Source organism: Lemur catta, chromosome 6 (assembly GCF_020740605.2).
Source record: "Lemur catta isolate mLemCat1 chromosome 6, mLemCat1.pri, whole genome shotgun sequence".
Lineage (NCBI taxonomy): Eukaryota > Metazoa > Chordata > Mammalia > Primates > Lemuridae > Lemur > Lemur catta.
The window spans coordinates 5,755,932-5,782,651 of record NC_059133.1 but is presented as its reverse complement, the minus strand read 5'-3'; the positions used below and the strand labels follow the sequence as shown (position 1 = coordinate 5,782,651).

Sequence of the window (26,720 nt, the reverse complement as noted above, 5' to 3'; positions counted from 1 at the left end):
TTAGGCACGTCCCTAATCTTTTCAGCATCCCACTACTTTCATTTGAAGAGAATGAGGTTGAGCAAACTCTAAGATTTCTCTGAATTTAAAATGTTTTGAAAGAGCCTCCTACTAGCAAGAGATTATGAGAGAACATGTGTGGGTTAAAGCCAAGTAATTACAAGAGTGCTTATGTGCAGTGACCTTCATGGCTGCAGAGTGCCTTCCTACTTCATCAGACCTGGGCCTTACAGCCGCGCTATGTGGGCGCTCTCACCAGGACCCCAGCGGCCAACCTTGAGCTCATCCTCAGGGGCCTTACTGTGGAACAAGCCACAGTCAACATAAAATCCGTGATTCCCAAGCACGTCCACATCATAGAAATTACTTGCAATGTTGGTAACACAAGGTCTCAGCCATGCTACACGTCCTGTGAATACAAAGTCTAAAGTGTAAAGGGAAGGTTGATAGCAATTAACGTGTGCATCTTTCAAAACCAGTAAAAACCAAAACACAGCCTCCTATATTGTTCAGGTGCCCTGAGCCCAGTGGCTTCTGACAATCAAGCACAGTAACAATACCAGGGCTCAGTGGACTGGGAAGTATTTAGTGGGAGCAACTGCCTGCAAAGGGCTAAATCCTGCCTCCAAAGTATGGGCAGAAGAAAGAGTATCTCTGAACCCCAAATGACCCCACTTGGTTTTCCCTCAAGGTTAGTTTGTCCACCTTTTAGAATGGATGTCATACTGACCACACAGCCAGGGACATCTTGCCAATCATGTGAGGTCCTCTCTAGAATGATGACCTACTTCATCTCAGACAATGAAGAAAAACACCCAGCGTCTGGGCCTGGTGGTCCACTCTCGCCACCCTGGTGCTCTAAGCAGACCCCTGCTCTTTCAGGCCTTCATACCCCCCCTTCACATTGTTCCTCGGAAGCGCCTTCCAGATGACTGTCAAGATACAAATTCTTCTTCAAGGTCAAGGTCAGATGCTACCTCCTCCACAAAGTCTTCCTTTATGCCCAGTCAAAATTCAGCTCTGCTGCCTGGCCTACCCCCAGCACCAGGTTCCTGTTTTATGAGACTCATTCCATTCAACCACACATGGAGACCACTTATCCACATAGCTGTCTGCCCCATGCAAACAAACAATCCTTGAGGGCAGGAATCCCATGGAGTTTATTTTATATCCCAATCCTAGCACAAAGTAAGCCGTGTTGAATATGAATGCCATGCTTTTCCCATCTTGAACCAGGAGATGGGTTCAGATTGGAGCCATGCATGAAAGGAGGCAAAGGAAATCTGGGTCTCTGACACTGTGGTATGCCCACCAGCCTTGGCATGCCACCTCCGGGCTTTGGAGGAGAGAGAAATAAACTTCTCTCTTTAAGACACTGTTATTTTGAGGTTCTCTGTGACTTGTAGCCAAACCTGGTCCTAACGGACACACCTTCCTGGTCCCCATGTGCTCTGCCCCAGTTCCATGGCTAGAACACACAGCTGCCCTGGGCCTCCCACAGGGCATGCTGAGCACCTCTGCCCCAGCGCCCCGTCCCTGTCTGGACTCTCATGTCCTCGTGTCTCACGCAGAGTCCAGCATGAGTGAGACACCAACTCAATCCTGACCTGAGAAGTACGGATGCCCATGTTCATGCCACACTAAATGAGGCAGAGTGTTATTGAATAAATGAATTTTGAAAGTGATAATCTGTCTTACTTTTAAATTAATTGAAATGTTTCTAAAATACATTTGAAAGTATGAAAGTAGCTTACTTTTGAAAGAAGAAAAAGCACATTGTTAAAAAAAATACCTCCGTAGTTTTGGTTATCCAATCTCTTAATCTGGTTTGGGTCAATGGGAAAACTTAATAATTAACAAAATGAAAGTTTCTGACAGTTCAAATTCAAAAACAAATTTATCCCTGAAGTTATTATATTTTATTTCTTGATGATATTCCTAATCTTAGAGACAGATGTTAGATTAGCTTGAAGATTTTAATTGAGCTAATATTCAAGTTCCTGGTATATTATATTCTTTGTAAGTTAAATTTATTTATATGTGCTTCCTTGATTAAAAGAATGAAAATATTATGTACATGAAATTAATAATTTTAGAAACATCCTCACTGAAGTTGCAGCAGATGCAGTAAAGGTCTAAAAGATCACATGAACTAATATAATAATTTACTGGACAAAAACGTCAGATCTGACAGGGAACTGGTTGGCAGGAGGGACAAGCTAAGTAGGACAAAACAAGGAAACCTGTCAAACCCAGGACAGTTGGGAGAAAAGGCCAGCAAAAAAAGTACCAAAAGCTGACCACAGTTCCAAGTGGTCCTGCTCCGACAGCCTCACGAGGGCCATTGCCCTCCACGCTCAGGAGTCGTCAGTCGTGCATCCGTGAGGGTGGGACCCTCCCCAGGACGGCTGCGTGCAGCCCACAACTATCTTCTGGTCCTTCCCTCATCCAACACTGACTAAGTACTGACTGTCTGCCAAACACCACGCTAACAGGAGTAGGGATTCAAACAGGCCCTCAGAGCTGTGTGGGACGCAGCACCTGTCCTCACCAGATGCTGGAAATAACATGATGGACAGTATTTATGCAACATGTCCTAGCACCCAGGTATCACGCATCCTCTGAACATCCCTGTGAGACAGCTGCTATTATCATTCTCACTTTACAGATAAAGAAATGGAGGCATAAGGGTGTTTAAATAACTTGCCCAAAGTCACAGCTAATAGGTGGTGGAGCTGGGATTCAAACCTGGGCCTGGTGCTCTAGAACCTCCTCAAGCCACCAGGTTGTGCTGCCTGCTAGTGAGACACGGGCAGTGAAAGATGCCAAGGCCAGGCAAAGGTGACTCTGACGAACAGAAGGCTGGGTGCTAATGGAGGCAGTGTGCCAGCCAGGCCTCCAACAAAGTAGAATGTTGACAGGCATTCATTCACTCACTGAGCACCTGCAGGAGACGTCTTTTCTGGAATTCTGCCTGCTCAAGCAGCTCAGGGTGATGAGGATGACAGACACACAACCCACACCTGCCTTGTTCATAGCACAAGCATACATGAGGCAATGACATGTCAGAGAACAAGTGAATGACGAATGAATCCCAGCCCTGCTGCAATCTAGGTGGATAACCTGGGGGAAGTTACTTAACCTCTCTGAGCCTCAGTTTCCTCATCTAGAAAACAGAACTAATACTGCCTCTCGCCCCTTGGGATTATTGGGAGGATGCAATAGCTGCTGTCCATGCAGGGAGCTGAGGAGGTGGCTTTCCAGCCAGTGACACCACATTGAACCCTGAGGAGTTGATGGGAATCAGGATGGTTTGGGGGGGGGGGTCCCCAGACAGAAGAAATCTTAAATGAAGGTGGGGGGATGAAATGGTGGGGGATGAAGAGGTGGGGGATGAAGAGGCGGGGGCACAAGGTCAGTGTCAATGTGACCACCCAGCATTCAGAGGGCCTGACTGCATGGCTGGTGCCTACCCTGAAAGAGGAACAGTGAGGAAGAAGGAGGAACTGGTACATTTCTACACAAAAAGCCCCATGTGGTTTAAACTTGATGATTTTCTCATGATTTGTAATCTTTGAGCTGCTGGCTAGGCTAAGAACTATTTTACACACTATTCATAGTTACATTTTTTAAATTAACAGGGCCATGCAGAGATCATGTTGTCATTATCATCATTAACAACCAGGGTATATTCGCTTACACAACACCTCTCTTCCAAAAGAGCCCAGAAAACTTCACAGGATCCTTAATCATAAGGCATGCAGATGGTGGTAATAACCCTAAATCTCAAAACTAAAATAAAAACAAAATTTAACGTTTTCCCAAGGATCCTCAATGTTAGTTAGAAAATACACCCTTACTTCCCATTTCTAGTCTCCTCAGGGCAATCTTTGTAAATACTCAAATCATGTCATTTCCCTTCTCCAAACCCATCATCTGACATTAAACATCATGTGTTTATAAAGGTTTCTTCCCATGCTGCAAGTCCCACCGTGCCCTGGCCCCCGCCTGCCTTCCATGCTCCCTCACCTGCTGGCACTGCTCTGCTCCAGCACAGGAATCTCCCGCTGCTGCTCAACATACTAAGCTCATCCCTGCCTCAGAGCCTTTGCACATGCTATTCCCGCTGCCTGGAATGCTCTTCCCTGAGACAAGAGCAGCTCCCTCACACCATTTGGGCCATTCCTCAGAGAGTCCAGCCCCACCTCCCACCACCACCAACTCTAGCCTGCTACTTTCTTTCTTTTTGGAGACAGAGTCTCACTCTGTTGCCCGGGCTACAGTGCCGTGGCATCAGCCTAGCTCACAGCAACCTCAAACTCCTGGGCTCAAGCGATCCTCAGGCCTCAGCCTCCCGAGTAGCTGGGACTATAGGTGCATGCCACCACACCCAGCTAATTTTTTCTAATTTTAGTAGAGACGGGGTCTCACTCTTGCTCAGGCTGGTCTCGAATTCCTGAGCTCAAGTGATCTTCCCGCCCTGGCCTCCCAGAGTGCTGGGATTACAGGCGCGAGCCACCGCGCCCGGCCTGGCCTGCTACTTTCCACCCTCTTTTTATTATTTCTTCAAAACACACATCACTGCCTGAATTTTTACCTGTGTACAATCTGCTTTCCCCTCTGGAGGGTAAATCCCACAAGAGTATCTTGCATATAACAATAGGCCCTCACTAACTTTTGTTGAAATTGACAGATACATGCTGCAACCTGTACAACTGAAATGGTGGCAAAAAGAGTAAAATGTTGACTTTATAAAAGGATATCAAGTAAGATTTTTACACTAATGTACAATTGTTATCAGTTTCATTCATGAAGGCCATATACTGACATTTCTTGGATTACAGGGGAAAGAAAAAAAAAGACTAGTTACTAAGATTATTAACCACAAATGTTTCTTGAGCTAAGGACAAACTTAATTTTTTGGGTGATTCTTAAAAAGCCAATTCTATATAAAAAAGAAAAAGGCAACTCTTCAACAATGGCCAGCTTGTATGTCCACCAAGTCAGAACTTCCCACCTGGAGCTTCCCGGGCAGCTCCCAGAGCACCCCAGAATCACATGCCACTAGAAGTCCACATTTTATTTTGCTTTTGTTCTTCAAAAAAGGGTCCTCTCTGAATCAGAGGAACCAACTGTGTTAGGAGACAAAAGGTCCAGTCAGTTACACTATACTTTAAATTCTCAAGTATTAGGAATTGCTCTATCATTGAGTCAGTATTTGTCTTTATAGCAGATTAGAAAACAACTGGCGAAGATAAGTTCCCTGTGAGCAGCCCCAAGCACGTGCTCAGAATCTAGTCTGATGCTACCTTTACTTGTCTGAGGAAAACCCAGTTATCCCTGAAACATGGAGGTCAAAGACTTTAAGAGATTGGAAACAAACTATTTCTATGATTTCATATGCCTCTGGGTCTTTCTTTAAATCTTGATCAATACTTTAAGAAATACACATTTCTTGCTCTTTCCCATCTTGTAAGATGGCGGGTGAAAAAGCTGAGAAGCTGGATACTAAAGAGAAGAAACCTGAAGCCAAGAAGGCTGATGCCAGTGGCAAAGTAAAAACGGGTGACCTCAAGGCTCAAAAGCTCCAGAGGGGGACGTCCCACTGCAGCCGAAATTCTGTTCTCGTCAGAGGGATCGGCAGACATTCCCGAGCTGCTACATATTCTAGAAAGGCCATGCACAAGAGGAAATACTCAGTGGCTAAATCCAAGATTGAAAAGGAAAAGGGGGAGAAGGTCCTCGCCAAAAGGACAAAAACCAGTTGGTGGTGGCAAGAATGGTGGTACTTGGGTGGCTAAACTTTGCAAAATGCCTAGATAATTTCCAACTGAAGATGTGCCTCGGAAGCTGTTGAGCCACGGCAAAAACCTCTGTAGTCAACGTGTGAGAACGTGTGAGCCAGCATCACTCCCGGGACCATCCTAATCATCCTCGCCAGGCGCAACAGAGGCAAGAGGGTGGTTTTCCTGAAGCAACTGGGCAATGGCTTATTACTTGTGACTGGACCTCTGTCCCTCAATCGAGTTTCTCTGCGAAGGACACACCAGAAATTTGTCATCACCACCTCCACAAAAATTGCTATCAGCAATGTGAAAATCCCGAAACATCTTACGATGCTCACTTCAAGAAGCAGCAACTGCAGAAGCCCAGACATCAGGAGGGTGGATCTTCGACATAGAAGAGAAATACGAGATTACGGAACAGCACAGAGTGGATCAGAAAGCCGTGGGACTCGCAAATTTTACCGAAAGTCAAGGTTATTCCTCAGCTCCAGAGCTACCTGCGATCTGTTGGCCCCGATGAATGGAGTTTATCCTCACAGTTGGTATTCTAGATTCTCACAAAGACCCTAATTAAATAACTGAAAGATTAAGGAAAAAAAAAAAAAAGAAATACACATTTCTCAAAGCAATGACATGCACAAATGTATCTCCTTGAATAATCCCGAATGCCTGGAAGAGAGGCAAGGACAAGGCAAACCGTGCCAGTGACTGCCAGGACCAGCGCTGTTTTTCTTTGGACTGAGATTCTCAAAACAAGAGACCTGCCCAAAGTGGAAGCCTCAATTCAAGTCCAAAAATAAATGAGTAAATAAGTAAGAGCAAGAGAACCCACACTCATCTTGAGGAGACCCAAGAACCAAGGGTCTGTCAGATGTCCGGACTAAAACGTACAACGCCAACTCTTCCCCAGCACACACGGCAGTCCGCCTGTCCCGGACTCTCAGCCGTGGGACCTAAAGGGAAGTGGCTCACATACATGACATGGGTCCACCCACTCGAACCCCACAGGGGCCCTCACAGCCCCGCCAACCCACTGTACTGTCCTTCACGGAACCAGACCTTCCCTCTTCCCAGCATCTGTAGGAGGCAGAAACAACTGACTTTTCCCATTTGGAAAAAAAATGCTATTGCAGCTGGAGAAACTTTCCTGGATATTATGAATAAGATATTCTGATTCTAAGGAATTGTAAATTTGATGCTGAAGTGTGTGAAAGTATGAATAAGCAGATTTGAGGAAATATTATGGAGCCATGGTAACAGAAACCACGGAAGAAACTCCAGTTGCACAGAACTGTTTAAAAATAAACCGGATACTAAAATACCAGCAAAAAGCTACAATGACTCACACTGTTCTCAAATACTGAGTAGAACAGCCAGTTCCTTAACACACTTGTCTTCCATTGGAGAAACGTGAGACAAAGAGAGTAAAGTAAAAAGCTTAGAAATTTTCTCCAGTTTTACCAGCAAGTTGACATGAATGAGTCCTTACATGTTTTAGAGTCAGGATGAAAGTATGGAAACGTGCAGAGAACGTTGAGGCTTTTAATAAAAACCAAACTAAATTAAAAAGACATAACTGAGATCCCAGAATGTGCTAAACTGAGTGCTCAAAGACCAGGGAATTTGGTAAAGAACTATAGCACAATTTTTATCGGTAACGTAAAACCTTTTAAGGTGTTCGTGTGCACATTACTGCCCTCTCCCTTTCTTGGCTATGTGTATGCCCCTCCCTTGGACCGTCTCCACTGCACGTCCTCTGACTACACCTCCACGCCTTCCAATGTGGCAGCTGCACATGGAAGACCTTCTGTGGCCTCCTCACGAGGCCTCGGCCCCCCGCCCAGTCCTGAACAGCCTGCATTGCTGCCTCAGACTGCCCTTCCTGGTCAACTCCTACCTACCCTCCTCCAAGGGGCCCCCACCATCCCAGTGACCCTCTGCCCACCACTGTCCCATTACAGTTCCTCCACGTGCCATTATTTAGCCCCATTCCTATTTCCCCAGCCAGGCTGTTGGCCCCTGGGGGACCATACCAAGTCACCTGACTTCCCTGGTGTCTATCACGGTACCTGCAGCTGCTCAGTGGTGATCACTAAAGGAAGAAATAGAGCTGGAGAATGGATTTCTCAGGAAACCTCAGGGTCCAGGGGTGTCTACATCATATTTCTCGTTAGCCCAAGACCCACCTCCTCCCCGTTCCCCTGTCCCAACTCACCACATCTCTTCTCTCCTTTGCCCATGAAAAAAAAGAGATTCTCTGGCACGAATTGCCACTACTTCCTACTGTGGATATGCTACAGACTTATGATCTTGTCTGGAGTCAGAGCACCAGAAAAACTTGCTCGTGAATAAGCTTTGCTGCCAGTTGGTGAACAGTCTCAATGAAGTAATCGTACTTACGCGACTTCTTAAAATTGACTTTGGGAGGGCTGATTTTTCAATCTTTTGCAACACAAATTATTCATCAAGTCCCATAATCACTGAGATTTCAATTTGGTTTGTTACTAAAAGCCCTTGAGTACCATACTGGCTTTGAGGAGGGTAAAGTGTTTCTATAGAGACAAGGCCAGCCTGAGAACACGCTGTCAGCTACAGGTGGCCCAACCAGCAGCAACATCAAACAAGAGACCTGGAGAGCACACTCCAGACCCGCACCACCACAGCTGAGTTGGAGAGTCCCGTGCACCCTGACGGTGCCACGGCAGCACCCCAAGCACTGGCTACAATGGATGGCCCCACCACCGAGTCTTATTGGCCACATGACCCAAGCAAATTCTATCACTTTAGTCTTCCTGCCGAGAACTGCACAAATCCACTTACAAAACAGGGATGACAATGCACACCCTGTAGACTTCTTACTGAGGATTAGCTCAGGTAAGGCAGGCAACTACCAGACTCTCATCTGGCGCTGGTATAAATTTAATGAGATGGGGCCGGGCACGGTGGCTCACGCCTGTAATCTTACCACTCTGGGAGGCCGAGGCGGATGGATCGTTCTAGCTCAGGAGTTTGAGACCAGCCCGAGCAAGAGTGAGACCCCGTCTCTACTAAAAATAGAAAGAAATTATACAGACAGCTAAAAATATATATAGAAAAATTAGCTGGGCATGGTGGCGCATGCCTGTAGTCCCAGCTACTCGGGAGGCTGAAGCAGAAGGATCGCTTGAGCCCAGGAGTTTGAGGTTGCTGTGAGCTAGGCTGATGCCATGGCACTCTAGCCTGGGCAACAGAGTGAGACTCTGTCTCAAAAAAAAAAAAAAAAAAAAAAAAAATTAATGAGATGGGGCACAAGGACCTTTGGGTCTTGTTCATAAAGCAGGTGATCTTTAAGTTCTACTTGGACTCTAATATTAGTTCTAAGGGGAGACAGAGCATAGGCGAAGGGTGGATTGGTTTGAAGTTTTAAGTGAAAACATATAGTATGTATTTTGTATCAAAACAAAAAATTAGGGAAGATTTTTTAATCAAAGTAGAAATAAAAGAGGAGTTTCTTTTAATTAAATTAGCATATGTGGGAATGCATTGGTAATCTGCCCATCACACTGTTTATTTTCTATTCTTCCAACACTTATGTACCTGGTGACTGCACAGCCACACAGTGCTCTCGGTGCTGGGAATCCAAAAGCCCGGCCCTTATGGAGTCTGTGTTCCTGTACAGGTGACTCGCACAGTAGGTGCTGGGTGTTCCCGTACAGGTGACTCGCACAATAGGTGCTGTGTGTTTCAGTACAGGTGACTCGCACAGTAGGTGCTGGGTGTTCCAGTACAGGTGACTCGCACAGTAGGTGCTGGGTGTTCCAGTACAGGTGACTCGCACAGTAGGTGCTGGGTGTTCCCGTACAGGTGACTCGCACAGTAGGTGCTGGGTGTTCCCGTACAGGTGACTCGCACAGTAGGTGCTGTGTGTTCCAGTACAGGTGACTCGCACAGTAGGTGCTGTGTGTTCCAGTACAGGTGACTCGCACAGTAGGTGCTGTGTGTTCCAGTACAGGTGACTCGCACAGTAGGTGCTGGGTGTTTCAGTACAGGTGACTCGCACAGTAGGTGCTGTGTGTTTCAGTACAGGTGACTCGCACAGTAGGTGCTGGGTGTTCCAGTACAGGTGACTCGCACAGTAGGTGCTGTGTGTTCCAGTACAGGTGACTCGCACAGTAGGTGCTGTGTGTTCCAGTACAGGTGACTCGCACAGTAGGTGCTGGGTGTTCCAGTACAGGTGACTCACACAGTAGGTGCTGGGTGTTCCAATACAGGTGACTCACACAGTAGGTGCTGGGTGTTCCAGTACAGGTGACTTGCACAGTAGGTGCTATGCAGATAAATAAAGCAAGGAAAGGGAATAGGCAGGGAAGGGAGGGACTCTGCTCTTCTAAGCAGGCTGACTAGAGATGGAATCATGGAAAGGCGACACCTGAGACTGCGTGGGAGGAGTGAGCCATGTGGGCCTCCAGAGCACAGGCAGCCCCAGTGAAAGGCAAGGGAGGCCTGCCTGGCCTTCTGAGGCACAGCAAGACAGTTACTGTCATAGTTCCCACTGAGATGACGGTGGCTGAGACCAGGTGGACAGCAGTACAAATGACAACATGTGAGTTTAAAAGGGCACTGAGGACAAGACAAAATGACCTCATTCTTTCCACTTCTACCCCACTGCCAGTGTCCATCCTTAAGCCCTTGATCTCCTGGCTCGATCATTAACAAGCACGTGCCCAGTGACTACTACATGCTGAATATATACAGGATCCCTGTCCTCAAGAGTGCTGTACAGGGAGGAGCCGGGCACGCAACACTTTCACTTACCACACCCCTCACCTGGTCACAAGTCCTGCGTCTCCCACTGAACTCAGCTCTCTCTGACTCAGACATGGCCAAGGCCCCAGTGTGGGTAAGGGTGGGGAGATGGGAGCTCAGACCTTCCCACCAAAGAAAAGCAACTCCACGCAGCTCCGAGAAGCAGGAAGTCAGCATCCCTGGGCTCCACACCACCTGGAGGCCAGACACACAGACACGGAGCCCTTCTCCCCAGCTCAAGCAGTCTGCACCCCAGTCTCCAGAAGGCTTCAGTCTTCCACTTGATAATTTTAGAATCACACTGAAGTCTCACCTACTCCTGCCTGGCTGATTTTTCCCAGTTCATTTGCTCCTGGCCCCCTACCCACACTTGTGCAGAGAGTAAAACACGATCACCTTCTAAATGCTAGATTCAAGCTGACAAACCTAAGAACTAATGCCATTTAAATTGAGCAGACTTTAAAATGTTTTTCAAACAAACCAAGTAGTCACTAAGTTTGGGGAAGGTCTTTTGAAATCACTCACTCTCTATGTGCACTAGAGATCTAGTTTCTAAATTGTTTCCTGGGCTCAAAAAGAAGCAGAAGGTATGATTAGAGAATACTGAGCAGTGAAATCCTAAGGCCCGAGGATGAAAATCAAGATGGTTTTGAAGATCCCAGAGAAGGGTGTGCCTGTTAATTTTATTCTTAAAACTGGCCTGAAGAAAGGAAAGAGTCCCTGACGCAGAAAACACTTTAACAGCCTCATTTTTGGGACACTCAAGGGGGTGCTAAAAAGCTTGACTTCCCTTTCAGACATCTTAGAGGAAATGAAGCAAATCCAAGAACAAGGTGCCATCCTGCACGGCAGGCTTCGGGAACAGTTAGGGATGCTCTTTCTCTGGGAAGAGCTTACCGGGCGTGCTGTGTGCCCAGGACCACGGCAAGCAGAGGATGTACAAATGTGAATGGCCCTAAATGGGCCACCTGGACAATCCTCAGGACCCTTTAGATTGTGCCATCTCCTCCCAACAGCCTGGGACAGTGGGCATCCCCCTCTGTGCTGCCCCTGGTGAGGAACGTTCCTCCTGCTCCACCTGGGGCTCCGTGAGGGAGGGGCTCTCCCCTTTCTGTCTAACCCAAAACAGGTGCTCAAGAGATAAGACAGGTAGATAAGGGGAAGGGAAGAGAGGAAGTGCTGTCTGTGCGGATCCTGAAGGTGAAGGTGATGGATACCACAGGTGAGGAATCAGTGTTAAAGAAAATGCTAGCTGCAGACTCATACCGTAACCCTTAAAACAACCATGTTTTTCCCCTGGTGTCTTTAACATCCCAATAGCTCAAAGGAAAAGCCATCCCGGTTGTGTTCGGACGGCCCACTCTGGACAAAACCGCCTCAGGTTGCAGAGGGTCGGCAGCAAAGTTAGGATGAGGCCCCGCATCGTTCGGGCTTAGTCCAGCCCATCAGCTATTAGTGCACCCACCTGATTTAGCCCAGAGCTGGAGTTAACAGCATGTAGTTAGATGTGTCCCCAAAACTCATTTTTCTTATGTAATGGAAACATGTCAGCTGATAGGTCCACCCATGCCTTGGACTGATTTCTACAACAATGTTTTTTTAGCCTCTTGTTGGCAAACACCCTGGGAATGTGGAGACTTGGGCTGAAGATTTCCCCAACCTAAACACTGAGTTGATGTTCCACAGGTTTAAAATAGAAATAGTTACTTTAAAAAGGACAAAAATGACCCATTTTCAAATCTGATATTAACGTGAGAATGCAAACAGCAATGCAAGAAAATGCATTCATCTAAAGATTTGAAAGAGAAATTATTAAAGGTGGCCCATTTAGAGCGGGCCTAGCAGAGCCAGAAACGCGCAGCCTGGCTCCACAGTTCCCCTGCCGGTTCCTACAGGGCCAGGCCATAGTGGGAATGGGATACATCCCTTGGGGCAACACTTTTATGAAAAATATATGACTGCTTTTGCTTTCAAAGTTGGGCGAGACTAGAACATACAGATGGAGTCAGGCGACCTGGATTCCAGTGTCCGCTCTGGCTTTTATAAGCTGCCTAACTTTATGTAAGTCATTCCCCCGCCAGCCTCAGTTTCCTCACCTACTATGCCACAGAGAGCCTCCAGCCCTGCCTAGCTCTCAGGGTAAATGAAAGGTCATTATCATTGCCATCTTGTGGTTAGTCCCTCTAGTCATTCACTTCTTTACTAATTAACATAACTTGAGCACCTATTATATCCCAGGTACAGGAGACCACAGCCAGCAAGACAGAGTCCTTGACTTCTTAGAGATTGCATGTTAGTGGCATTTGCATTTACCAGGCCCTTGATAAACTGTTGGATGAGGGAATTCTCTACCTAGCACCAGGCAAAATTACTACATTTCAAAAACTGGATTTTTTCCCTGGGGCATGAGGACAATGTTTGTGATCAGCTTAACAAATGTTATCTGGTACTATTACTACATAGCCAGCCGTTCGGAGAATAAACACTAAAACTAAATGGAAAGCCTACACTGGCTTAAAAACTCAAACTCCTGCTTAACTACTCGGTAATTAGGACAGTCATTTTGCTCCAAAAATAGATTTTTCTACTCTATGCAATGAAAGGAAAGAAATGCATTGCAGAATAAGTCTTTATATTATGAGCCCAAGTCGTCTTCATCTCTGAATCTCAGCAACTGTGCACAGTAGGGGGTTGACATGTGTTTGCTGAATGAATAACATTGCTCCTGTCGATGGGACCATGCAGAGGGCCTGTGCTGCCCAGGGAACTTCCCATACTTTCTCCTTAATAACCACTCCTCCTTTTACAGGCATGGAAAAGGACAAGGAGAGCAGCTTTGTCTCCAAGGTCAGTCAGTTATGTAGGAAGTGGTGCCACCAGAAGTGAGCCCCATCCTGGGGACAGGGACACAATGCCCTCACTAGCATGGCCTAGAAGGAGACCCACCTCAGTCCTGGGGCTTCCCTGTTCCCAGTTGCTTCCCTTCAAGCTGGTGAACCACGCCCCCAACCCCTGCAGCCTCCTCCTCCTCCTCCCCTACCTTCGAGCTTTGTGTTTAATCCTGGAAGTCACAGTTTAGGAGGTTATAAAAGAATAAAATTCTGTGTATACACATGAAAAAGACCTGAACGCTTCTGTGAAAAATAGACAAAAGAATGGAATTATTTAGTTACGAGAGGCTATGGGAGAGATAATGGTTTAAAAGTATTTAAAAATTTTGCTATTTTTCTAACAGCTTTATTGAGATAATTCACACACAGTTCATCCATTTAAAATTTACACAGTGACTTTTAGTTGTGTTCACAGAGTTGTGCCACCATCACCATAGTCAATTTTAGAACATTTTCATCACCCCCAGAAGGAAACTCCATACCCTTTAGTGGTCATCCCCTACTCCCTCCCCCAGCCCCTGGCAACCACTAATCTACTTTGTCTCTACAGACATCTTGTACAAATGGAATCATACAATATGTAGTCTTTTGTGACTGGTTTCTTTCCCTTAGCATAATGTCTTCAAGGTTCATTCACATTGTAGCACGTAACAGTACTTCATTCCTTTTTGTTGCCAAATAATATTCCATTGTGTGGATTTACCACAATTTGCCCATTACCAAGTTGCTGGACACGTAGAAAGTTGTTTACACTTTTTGGCTATTATTAATTTGTGTACAAGTCTTTGTGTGGACATATGTTTTCATTTCTTTGGGGTAGATACCTAGTAGTAGAATTGCTAAGTCATACTGAGAAACTGTTTCCCAAAGTCAGGTGCTTCCAACATTTAGCCAGACTGTTCCCCAAAGTGGCTGTACCATTTTGCATTACCACCAGCAGTGTATGACAGTTCCAAGTTCTCCATATCCTCAGCAACACTTGTTACTGTCTTTTTTATTATAACTATCTTAGTGGGTATGAAGTGATATCTCACTGGTTTTGACTTGTGTTTCCCTAATGACTAACAATGTTGAGCATCTTTTCATGTGCTTATTGGCCATTTGTATATTATCTTTGCAGGAATGTCTTTCTAGATCTTTTGCTCATTTTTAACCAGTTTGTCTTTTTATTGAGTTTAAAGAGTTCTTTATATAGTCAAGGTACAAGGCTTTACTCAGATATATGATTTAAAAATATTTTCTTCCACTCTATGAGTTGTCTTTTCACTTTCTTGATAGCATTCTTTGAAGCATAAAAGTTCTTAATTTTTATGGAGTCCAATTTATCCATTTTTTTCTTTTGTTGCTTATATTTTGGTGTCATATCTAAGAAATCATCAGCTAATCCAAGGTGACAAAGATTTATGCCTATAACTCTTCTAAGAGTTATAGAGATTTAGGGCTTATATTTAGGTCTCTGATACATTTGAAGTTTCTTCTTTTTTTGAGACAAAGTTTTGCTCTGTTGCCCAGGCTGGTGTGCAGTGGCATGATCATAGCTCACTGTAATCTCCAACTCGAGCAATCCTCCCGCCTCAGCCTCCCCAAGTGCTACAGGCATGAACCTGATTTTTTTAACATTGCAGAACAGGCATTGCCAAGGACCAAAGTTAACTTAGATTAAAACCACTTGACATTATATACTTTGATGAATTTGAAGTGTCATAAGAGCCAAATAAAATCTATTTTAAGCAAATCAGAAAAAACAGCTTATTCTCTGGCTGCTAGAAAAACAAATTTGTGATAATAAAGAAATAAAAGATATCAGAGCAAAACATGGATGTGCCCAAAACGTATGTAATTATTTAAACCTTTGTACAACATAATGGAATATGGAAAGCAAAGAAAGAAAAAGACAGAACTGATAAAAATCTTATTACCTAAAATATATTAAGGACTTATATGAAGACTGAGGTGTACAAAGAAGTTATCGGAGATCAGCAAACAGGAGAAGAGACAGCTGGGGCAGAGACAAGAGTGCTCACAGGATTCCCATTGCTAAGCCAGGCTGCATAAGGAGTCCTGGCCACATAACCAGTGAAGAGTCCATGCAATGTCCCCAGCCCTCCCCTTTCTACTACGTCACCCACTGAGGCAGCCTCGAGTGGCAGCTGTAGGAGAGCGGGTCCTCTGAGTCTGCCTGGCCCAAATGACTCTGGAGAATTACAGTCCGAGCCACCTCACAGGTGACATGCAGAGTGAAGGAGAAAGGTGTTTTTATTACGTTCAAGTATGAGACTTGGGGCTCACTTGTCACTGAAATATAACCTAGCCAAATATAATGTAACAAATTACCATGTGGGAAAAAAACCACACATTTTTCCTTTAAAAACTGGAAAGAACTTGTAAAAATAAGAAAAATATGACAATGCCAGTTTTGGTAGAGTGATAAGAAAATAGGAATGTACTCTAACACTGCTGATAGGCTTCATGGAAAAATCTAGAAATGCAAAACAGGGCATATAACAGTTACCAACCTCTGACCCTAAAGTCCCACTCCAGGGAATATGCTCCGAGCAAATAAAGTCAAAGAGAAAAACAGCTTGAACAAAATATTCATCACAGTAATATTTTTAACACAAAAACTGGAAACAAGTCAAATGCTCAAAGCTAAGAAAGCATAGTGACTTGACAGAAAGGACAGCACACGGCCATTACAAAGGACAAGTCAGTGAGCTGTTTTATATCTGGGTATAAGAAAAAAAGCAGAGTACAAGAGCACATCCATTACACACAAACTTTGAGGGTGAGGATTATGTATTTTCTTCATCTTTGGATCCCCAGTCCTTAGCATGAGGTAGATGCGCAAATATTTGCTAAGTGACTGACGTCTGAACCAACAAATAACAGGTTGACAGAACAGAGTGGGAGGGTGGCAAGGGCTGGAGGATGCTGTGGTGAGGGAACTGAGGGCTCCTGAGCCTCGCGTCTGTAGAATGACTTCAGTGTGTGCATTTGAAGACGCTATATTTGAATGAGAGAAAGGGAAATATTATTCTTCCTTCATAGAGCAAAGCTGGATTGATGTTTCAATGGAATGGGTTATGACTTTACACAGAGAAGAACTCACTAAAAAGTGAGTTCTCTGACACTAGGGGAGAGCTCCTCAGTAAGTGGTGTTCTTCAAGTTCAAAGTGGAGAGGGAGGAGGAGGGTGGGCCCCTACAAGGTCTTTTAATAGTTTCCCTTGTTTGCAGGTGCCAAATGCCCTGCAGAACAGTGGACACACACACAAATGCATCCTCATCCAGACCTTCTGGACATGTCCTCTAACTGCCCCCAGCCATGTTTACTTTCAGTCAACTCCTATTTGTAACCACAGAGCCTCCTTCTTAACTCTGAAAGTCATGTCTTCTTCCATTGGACTAATATTAACATTAATGGGAAAAACTCACCAGAAATTCAAGAGCAGTAATACTGATTTGTCTTTCATCAGGCACAGCCTTCTCATTTCTCGGCCGTGTGGCCTTGAACCCCACTCCACTCCTCGCTCTCTGCTGTCCTGGGCTGGCCGGTGCTACCAGCTTTACCTCCTAGCCTCAGGGCACCACCAGAACTAACAGCGTCAACTCCTCTGTGTCCAAGTCTTCTTCAAACCTGCCTGGTGGATACCCCACCCTCTACCAGGGCACTGTGGCCTCCTCCACGATCCCAGCCCACCCGCTGGGAGTGACTAGGGAACTCATGCCCCTCCAAGAGACCCTCCTCACTGCCTCTGCCTCCCAGCAGCACCCCCAGCTCTCCTGGAGGGTCCCTGCAGACCTTCTCCACCTGCCTGTGGCATCTCCTGCCCTCGCACTCTCAGCAGAGCACAAAGGCTCCCCACTCCACAGTCACACCTCTGTGTCTACACACTGCCTCCTCCTCCTCTGCCTGTGCCTTGGCTGCCAGTACTCCCTGGGTTCTGTCCCAGGCCCTCTTTCCCTGCATACTTTATCTAAGCAATCTCTCCATTCCCACACACCAAACCACCTTTAACCTCGTGCCTCGGACCTGCTCTCTGGCCCAGCTGCCTAATGGACGCCTCCGTTCAGTCCCTGCAAACCTGCTCCTTCCCTCCCCAAGCTGCTTCTGTCCTTGAGTTTCCTACACCCGAGGAAATGGTTCCACCATTTACTGGGCTCCTCAAGACTGAAACTGCTCTTCTTCCCATGCCCAACTCCCGCTCCCCCCACACACACCAACCCCACCCACAGCCGGTCAGTTTTCCAGACCTGACAACACCAGTCCTTCAATATCTCCTGAACCCACCTACTTCACCCCATCCCCATGACAAGGGCTACCTTGGTTAAGGCCACCATCACTTTCTGCCTAGATCACTAGCAGCCTCCTAACTGACCCCCAGCCATCCAACCAGTGCTCCCCCTTTCCTTTCATTCTCCGTGACACTACCAGGGTGGTCAGTGTGTCTTGTGGGAAGATAGGTTGTGCTTCTACTCAAAATCCCTCTGAGACTTCTTCCCGAGGCCAGCAGTGGCTCCAGGCTGTGACTGCTCCCCCTCCAGCCCCACCACCCACACCATGCTCCTGGCCGCACACTTTGGCCACCATCAAAATCTGCATGTAGCAGCTCCACACAAACCCACGGCTCCCCTCAGCTCCATCCCTTCGCAAAAGCTATCCCCTCTGAACAAACACAAAAATGGATTAGAAAAGGTGGCAGCAGCGAAGAAAATTTTTCATGGCCAAATAGTTTCAAAATCAAAATTGTAAAAATCCTTTCAATTAGTTTGATAACATAAAAGAATGTTTAAACCACTTGTGAGTATAAATGCAATATATCTAATATAACCCAGGGTGGGGCAGTATGAGTGCCCCAAATCTGCCGCGGTCAAAGGGGGAAGTAAGGACAAAGTAATAAAGCCTAAGGATTTGTCCTTGGGGACAGGGAAAGGAAGCACTTACTGAGCGCCACTGTGTCCAGGAACTATGTACACATTACAGCGCACTTGGCTTCTGAGCCTACTGACGGCAGTAACCCGCTGCGTGCCTACCACACTCTGGGCCATTCTACGGGGCCTCCAATGCTCACAGCGCATCTGCAACAGGTCCTGTCTTCTGTGTAGTGAAACAGAGACTGAGGTCCTGAGTGTCCCAGATTTCTCACCTGAGTGTGAGAGGGGCTGAATTCACCCCCTGACACTTCTCCATGGTATGGAGATGGGCTGGATGGTCTCTAAAGTTACGATCTTCTACCATTCTAAATCTGGAAAAGGGTTATGACCTATGGTCACTGAAATGTCAATGAAATCTCTATTACCCCTGATTAAACGTATTCAACAGATGTGACTTCTGCCCCACCAATGTCCGCACCCTGCACTGATTGCACAGGCAATCACATTCAACAGAGCCTCATTTCATGGCTCACTGATTTACACCATGTCCACACAGCAAAAACCCCAGTTATGCCACAACATGTAAAGCTGCCTGCCCAGGACTGAAGCAATGTTATTCCAACATAATCTTACAATCCCTTCACACAAGTGACCCCACACACACGCACACATGTGCGGCTCTCTCACTCCAGCTGGGGGCCAGCACTGGAGAACACATGAGGATGCCCAGCTCTGCCACCACTGCCCCCTCACACCAGGGTGTCCTCACATCCTAATGGCAGCAACCAGCAAGTGACCGATGGCCACAGATATGAGAGATATGTATGATGAAGTTGCAGGGAACTGGGCTGTCACTTCGGGGACTTTTCTTTCACCTTTAGTCCCTGAGGTTCTTTGTGCGCCAGGCTCTGAGGGTCGCTGCCAGAGCAGCTACTGAGCTACATCAAGTACGTCTGCGAGATTCCTTTTCCCAGTCAGAAGCACTTGCCCACTGGGATATCTCTTCCTTAGGCTATAAGTTTTCCAACTTAAGAGAAGCACTTAAACCCTAAAAAAGGAAAGTCACATAGGCCCGCATGAGACAGAAAGATTCTTGTGGCAAAACCAGAAGGAAAAAAAATATAGAATGGGTCAGGAGGTTGCCCTTTGTTCAGCCAGAAAATGGGGGCATTCACCAAGGGCAGACATAGCAGGGAAGGAGGGAGAAGGGGAACCTGACTGCAAGGCGACCCTCCCAGGGCTGCTGCAGCAGGTTCCCAAGATGAAACAAAGGGCATTATTGACAGCATGCATGAGTCAGAGTGGCTCCAGGTCAACTGCTTCAGCTTCTTTCAGCCCCTTCACTTTGAGGCATCCCCTTCTAGAAGCAGGACTTCCCATTCCACAAAGTGCCTCTGTGGCCTTTCGTCTACAAAGGAGGAGTGGCTTCTTTTCCTGTGTAGGGAAAAGGCAGTTTGGGAGGCTGTTTCCTGCCCCCAAAGTCTGACTGAGCAGAATCCTCTAGAGGGGCTGCAGCCCTGGCTGAAGGGGTCAAAGTGGAGGAGCCGGGAATGCGAGGCGGCTAGAACAGTACCAAAGAACACGATGCACAGACCCAGGCCTCTGCATCTATGATTCTTCACAAGACATGTCAGCGGAGAGGTGACCTCTTAATGGTCCAGATCCACTCGCTTCAGGCAAAATACTTAACAGGTCTGTGCTTGACACCACTCACCTGTAAAATGGAATCTCACCTGCCTTAGAGGTTGTGTGGGTCAAATGGCACCCGTGTGGGTCCTGGCACAGCACCTGGAGTATAGAGGCCTTCTAAAAGCAGAAGCAGCCAGAGTGATGATGACCAGGGGCCAGGAGCCACGTGGCCCAGCTACTGAGCCACATAACCCAGGTGCCCATCACTGAGGTGCTCCCTGCTCAAGGGGCTGATGGAGACCTGAACAAGCTCCTCCAACACAGTGGCCAAGAATTAGGAGACAGTTCTGCATGAAACACTAGGGGACACATGGAGGGTCCAAAAAGGTGCCCAGGGGTGGCATTTCAGTGGGAATTCTGCAGCTGGGGAAGCAGGGAAAGGCATCCCAGGTAGAGGAGCCTGCATGACAAAGAAGAGTAGGTATGACCCAGAGCAGTGCAGGGTTATGCTAGGCCTGGAGGGCAAGCCCTGGGAAGTGTTGGGCTCCTCCCAGATACAGTTACTCAGGACAAATGCCCCCGTGTCCTCCCTGACTCCTGTCCTTCCCTCAGGCCCACATCCCTTCAGCTCCACCTCAAAACAGAGCCAGAATGTGGCCATCTCACACCACCTCTGCCTCAGCTACCCGATTCAAGCCACCAAACTTAAAACTTTCCAATAGCCATCAGTCAACTCAGCCATATACACGGGTTCCAACTCTGTAGATTCAACCAACAAAGGCACGAATATATTCAGGAAGAAAAAAAAGAATCGTGTCTGTACTGAACATGTGCAGACAGTGTGAGACATCGACACTCCCCATCCTGACCCACAAGGCCCTGTGCGAGCTAGCCCTGCTCCCTCCAGCACCAGTCTCAGCTCCTTCCGATCCCCACCCTGGACTCTGGCTACACTGACCTCCCTGTGGTTCTCCAAACGCACCAGGCTTAGGCTCACTTTTGCAGCTGCTTTCCCTCTGCCTGGAACATCTTCCTGCAGCTTCTGCAGGAGCCACTGCTTCACAGCATCAGATACCTGCTCGAACATTACCATCTTCTTAATAAAGTCTTCCCCAACCCTTCCCCACTTCTGACACTCCAGCCCCAACCCTGCTTTATTTTTTTAATAACATTCAATCCCACCTGCCAAATTAGGTATTTATATATCATCTTTCTACACTCAAAGAATGTAAGCTCCTTACAAACCAGGATTTTGTCTTGCTCGTCCCTGTATCCCTAGCACTGATGCGTAACAGGCACACAGTAAACACGTCTGGAACAAATGAGTCAAGGAACGCGTGAGGCTCTAGTGCAGACACAGCATGAGAGAGTGCACTTCTATTTTCAGCAGCATGGCAAGCCAGGTATCTTAATGACTCTACTGTTGAAAAATTTTAAAAGCTGAATAAAATATAATTATGTCACTGAGCTGACAAGAAATAAAGGAATCAGAAGATACCAAAATAGCAAATTTAAAGAAGAAACACTAGAATATAAGTAGGTAGACACATCAGCCTTCTCTCTGAGGAAACAAAGAGAAAAAATATGAAAGAAAGATTAAAAGACTTGGAAGAAATAGTAAAGTCTAACTTACATCTAATTAAGTTCCAGAAAGAAATAGCATTAAGAATGAAGAAGAAGCAATATTTAAAGATAATTTTTCATAATGCTGAAAGAGAGATGGGAGTCTGCCAACCTCCTCATTTGCTAGCAAATTAATAAACTCTTCTTTCCTTTTCCTCAAAAAGAAAAAAAAAAAAGAAAAGAATGCTGAAAGACACTAAATCACAGATTAAGGAAGCCCGATGAACCCTTGCCAGATTTTTAAAAGAAAGAGAAAAAGAGCCACAGTAAGACAAATTAAGGTAAAACTGCAGAAACTTAAAGATACAGAAAAGATCATAAAAGCAGCCAGAGAGAAAAAGATCACCTTCAAAGAATGAAAACTGGACTAACAGCAACAGTGAAAGCCAAAAATCCCTGGAATGATACACGCAACATGCTGAGCAACAATAAATGCCCACTAAGAATTCTTTACCCAGCAAAACCAGTTTTTAAGAACTAGACTCTCCAGACAGATAAACTGTATACCATCCAAAACACTCTTGCAGGAAAGGAAACTTTAAAGGGTATGCTTCAGGCAAAGGGAAATTAGCTCAGAGAGAAAGCCTGAAGCATGAGAAGGAATGGTAAGCAAACATACTGGTGAACACATGGATAAATCTGAAGACCATCAACTATATGAAACATAGCATCAAGTTTGCAGGATTAAAAAATTCAGGAAAAATACTTGGCAAGTTGGGAGGGGTCTGGAATTAAAATGTTATAAATCCTTCCATTATTTAAGAGAAAAGATATTATTTTAGACTTTAAGTATGCAAAAATATCTAGGATAACTGCTAAAGGACTAGATCAAGAATTTAATTTCTAAACTAAGAAAACAAATGCAATGGGGAATGGACACAATGGAACTCAATCAAATTAAAAAAGAAAAAAAGGACAACCAAAAGATCTCACCAGAAGAAATGTGGCAAATATTAATAGAAAGCACAGGAAGAAGGAAAGGCAGCTGCTTCTCACCATTTCTATTCAAATTGCACTGGAGATCCCAGCCAATGCAACAATAAGTAAAAGGTGTAAGAATTAGAAAAGAAGAAATGCAACATTATTATTGGCCGATGACATAGTTTTAGCCAGGCTGATGGATAGTAAAATGCTATTTATTCAGAATGAGAGCTCTCAGCTACAGTTTGAGAGCTATATATTTAAGTATGGTGCTAGAAGTTTCATTTAACATGAGGAAAAAATTATTATTTTCATTTTACAGATGAAGAAACTAAGACTCAGAGAGGTTAAATAACTTGTCCAAAGCCACCTGGCAAGTAAGCAGCTAGTTTTGAAATTAAGTCTGTCCCCAAAGCTTAACCACTATGCTATGATGAATGCCACTGAATTAGAAACAAGGATGATACCACCGGATAAGCACCATACATGTCCTCTCAGAGGCAAGTGCGATCCTGTGGTCACAAGGACACGGAGGGATAAAGAGGAGAGATCAATCTGAGGACAGCCAGGGGAGAGGGGAATGCTCAGACAGGGAATGGTACTCTGGAGAGAGTAAGATCAGCATGTACAATGATTAAAAGGCATGGCAGAATCAAGGCTATGGTAGCAGGGGAGCAAGAAAGGGGGTAGCTGAATACAAGGAAGTAGAAGAGTGCCACCAGAGCCTTGACTGCCACACTAAACTTTAGGCTTTATCCAGAGGTTATAGGGTATGACCCAACCTGTGAAGGAAAGTTCCCTTGGACAGAGAGTGGAGAACAGCCCCTTGAGCCTGTAGACTTGGGCTGTCCAATATGGCAGCCACCAGCTATTGAACACCTGAAATTCAGCTAATTCAACTGAGGAACTGACTTTTAAATTTTGTTTAATTTTAATGTAAATAGCTACATGTGGTTGGTGGCTACCATACTGGACAGCACAGTTCTAGAGGTTCAAGACTGGTGAAGGGGAAATGGTTAGGAGACCAAGAAAGAAGCACATATTCAAGAGGAAGAAGAGACAGGACAGAGTGACTGATAATGCCAGGGAAGGGGGTGGTGGAGGAAAAGGAATTAAAAGTTTCTAGTTTTGGAGGCATGGTAGATGGTAATCCCAAAAAAAAAAAAAAGAAACAGAATTCAGAAGAAAGAACTGGTTTGCCATGGAAATAACTGGTTTGGGACTAATAAATGTGAAGTGCCTAAAACACATTCACATCTATATTGCACTCCAGCCACGTCAAATTCCCAAGTCTAGCATATTCTTTCTGACCTCCTTGCCTTTGCACATTTTATTCCCTCGGCTTCTCTTGTCTGCCTGGCAAACCACTCCCTCCCAAGCTTACCATCAAACTGTGAAGTCTTCCCCAACTTCCCCCATTCTTCATGGCAGAATAAGGTCCCAATAGTTCTTTAAGAAGACTCATCACCCCACTGGATTGTGAGCTCCTTAGGGTAAAGAACTCAATCTTACCCATCTATGGATCTCCAGAGGCCAGCAGAGTGCCTGATGCAAACCGAGTGGACAAGAGACCAGGTGGATAAATCAAATGAATGCACGCATCAACTGACCCCGCTAGCCAGAGTCCAGGTGGACTGCTCCCCACTAGTGACCTAATGGCTGGCTGGAAATAAGCACAGAGTTCACTCATGCGCTTGTATGTCCATCAGTGAAAGCTGTCAGGTACTGGGACAATTACCATTTACATAAACTTCACACCAGGACTTTTCATTACAACAAATTCTACCATCCCATATTCAAATTCCTCAACCTTAGCAGTTTATTGGATGATTCTAAGAATAAATGTAATGTCTTAGAGTTCAACATATATAAAGATTTCTCCTCCAAAAGTGGGCCTGATGCTTTTCTTCATGGCTTCATGGTCTTGTGTATAAATAACATTCTTCCAGCACAGCAAGGCAGGCTCTGATTCACTAAGTGAACCTTACCTGAACACCCCCATAGGTGGGAAAGGTACAAAATGTTTCTGCTTTCCAAGTCAATACATACTGGTCATCAGTCCACTATGCCCCATGCTATTTTTCTTTTATGTGTCAGTTCATACCAGAAAAGACCTATAGAGAAATCACTTCACTGGCCCCCAAATTGCCCTGTGGCTCATTTATTTTGCTAAATTAGCACTACTAATATTTGTTAGAAACTTAATCAAAGAGAGAATTCCAAATTGAGAAGTTCAATGTTTTGGCTTGCTATTAATAATTACATCTTGTCAAGTAAGGATTTTCCAGCAAAATCATTCTTCCCTGATCTCTTTCAAGGACTCTACTACAGAACAAATCCTGATGGGAAACAGGCTGAGTATGAAATTCATAGCACAGTCTTCACGTTAACAAAAAGAAAATTTAAATCCTGTACTATGGTGATAATCACTGGTACACATTTCAAATTCAGGGTCCTTTCCATTTGACTCTTTAAAAGTTTCCCAAAATAGAACAATATGCTTCATGAGTTCACATAAAGATTCATCTCTTATGATTCATATATGACAGAGTCTAATGAGGAAAAGATTTTAGCCAGAGTCCCAGGGCTGGAGGAGATATTAAGTAGACACTTAGCCTGTCACTTGGTGTCAGTGCAGAACTGTGATGTGCAAATAAATGCATTTAGATCAGCTCCCTTAAACGTGACTGTAGTGCCTTCAACAGTAATCTCTGTGCCTGTAATCCCGGCTACTTGGGAGGCTGAGGCAGGAGTTTGAGGCTACAGTGAGCTGTGATCACACCACTACACTCCAGCCTGGGCAACAAAATGAGACCTTGTCTCTTAAAAAAAAAAAAAAAAACTCTATGGAAACAAAAACTCTGCAATTCATTCATTCATTCACTCATATATTCAAATCAATGACTCCTGTTAATTGTCACCATTTCGCCAGTCTATCTCTTTCTCTCTCTTTCTCTCTCCCCCTCTCTCTCTCTCCCTCTCTCTCTCACGCACACACTCACTCACTCCTCTTTACCCAGCTGTAAGGGCTAGGATACTGGGAAAAGTTTCTTCACAGTCTTAGAGGAGGTTCTGAGGCTACCACTAGAATCTGGTCTAGCGAGAAGCCCCCAGCAGATGGATGTGAAAAAGGTGCAAACGATGCCAACAGCACAAACTCTCAGAGGTTTCTGAGCAACAGCAGTGCCAGGGTCTGCCCTTTAACCCTCCTCAGTCTGCAGCAAAGCCAGGGCCAGAGTAGGCTGGTATCCTCTTCATACCTTTAAATCTCACAAGCATAATGGAATATACATTAGCGTGGGCAGAAAACAGGGGCGGTGGGGGTTGGGGGAGAGTATCAAATATTACTTACTGACCGGTGCAGAAGAAGGTCAATTATATATTAAGGAAGCCAGTTGGAATATTCTGTACTTAATATGTACTGGAAGTGTGACAGAAAGTACAAAATGCTAATTGGGGAGCAAAGGTAACTAAGTTATGGGAGAAGTGAACTAAGCCACTTCAGCTCCTGGGCCTGCAGCCTCAGTTTGTCTTTAGGCCCCAGGACGCTGTCATCTGGCTCACCACACGAAAGCGGCAGCATCTTCAAGGAGATCGACAAAAAGTGCCCACTAGAACACCAGGAGGGAAGATACCAGTTCTGACCTGTTGCATAAAAATATTGCTCGTGTATCCTACTTCATTCTTGGGTTTTATAAATTAAAATAGGTATAAAGTTATTAAATTCAGTTTTAAATACAATTAAAACATTTATGAAAATGCCTACTGAAACAAATGAGTGTATTTGTTTCAGAAATTCGTCAAGGCATATACTCTAAATACTTCAGAAAATACAAATAAATGCTATTCTATGAACCTCCTCCAAGGCATTTTAAGGTGACTTTGGACAGTGGTAGTCACATCAAGTTCTAAGGACAGTAGCCCACTGTCCTCAGTGTACCTCTATTTATATCTAATTCCCACACCTGAATTTCAGAGGATTCAAAATCAATTTTTAACAAACACTTCTCTTTTGAGACAGAGTCTCACTCTGTCACCCTGGCTAGAGTGTAGTGGCATCATCGTAGTTCGCTGCAACCTCAAACTCCTGGGCACAGGTGATCCTACTGCCTCAGCCTCCCTAGTAGCTGGGACTACAGGCACATGCCACCATGCCCAGCTGATTTTTTCTATTTTTTGTAGAGATTCGGTCTCATTTGTTGTTCAGGCTGG

The 26,720-nt window shown here is 45.3% G+C and overlaps 1 protein-coding gene and 1 pseudogene across 6 annotated transcripts in view; one reads left to right on the top strand and one right to left on the bottom strand.

Annotated features, from left to right (window-relative positions):
* PACSIN2 (protein kinase C and casein kinase substrate in neurons 2) overlaps positions 1 to 26,720 on the bottom strand; it is a 141,961-nt gene that overhangs the window by 51,631 nt on the left and 63,610 nt on the right. The window contains exon 1 of one of the 6 annotated variants that reach the window (XM_045554737.1): positions 8,002 to 8,149. The exons of the other annotated variants lie outside the window; for them this stretch is intronic. The gene's annotated coding sequence lies outside the window, so the exon portion shown is untranslated. Of the gene's footprint in view, positions 1 to 8,001; positions 8,150 to 26,720 lie in introns of those variants that run through there. 6 annotated transcript variants of the gene reach the window in all.
* LOC123640497 lies at positions 5,478 to 7,719 on the top strand (annotated as a pseudogene).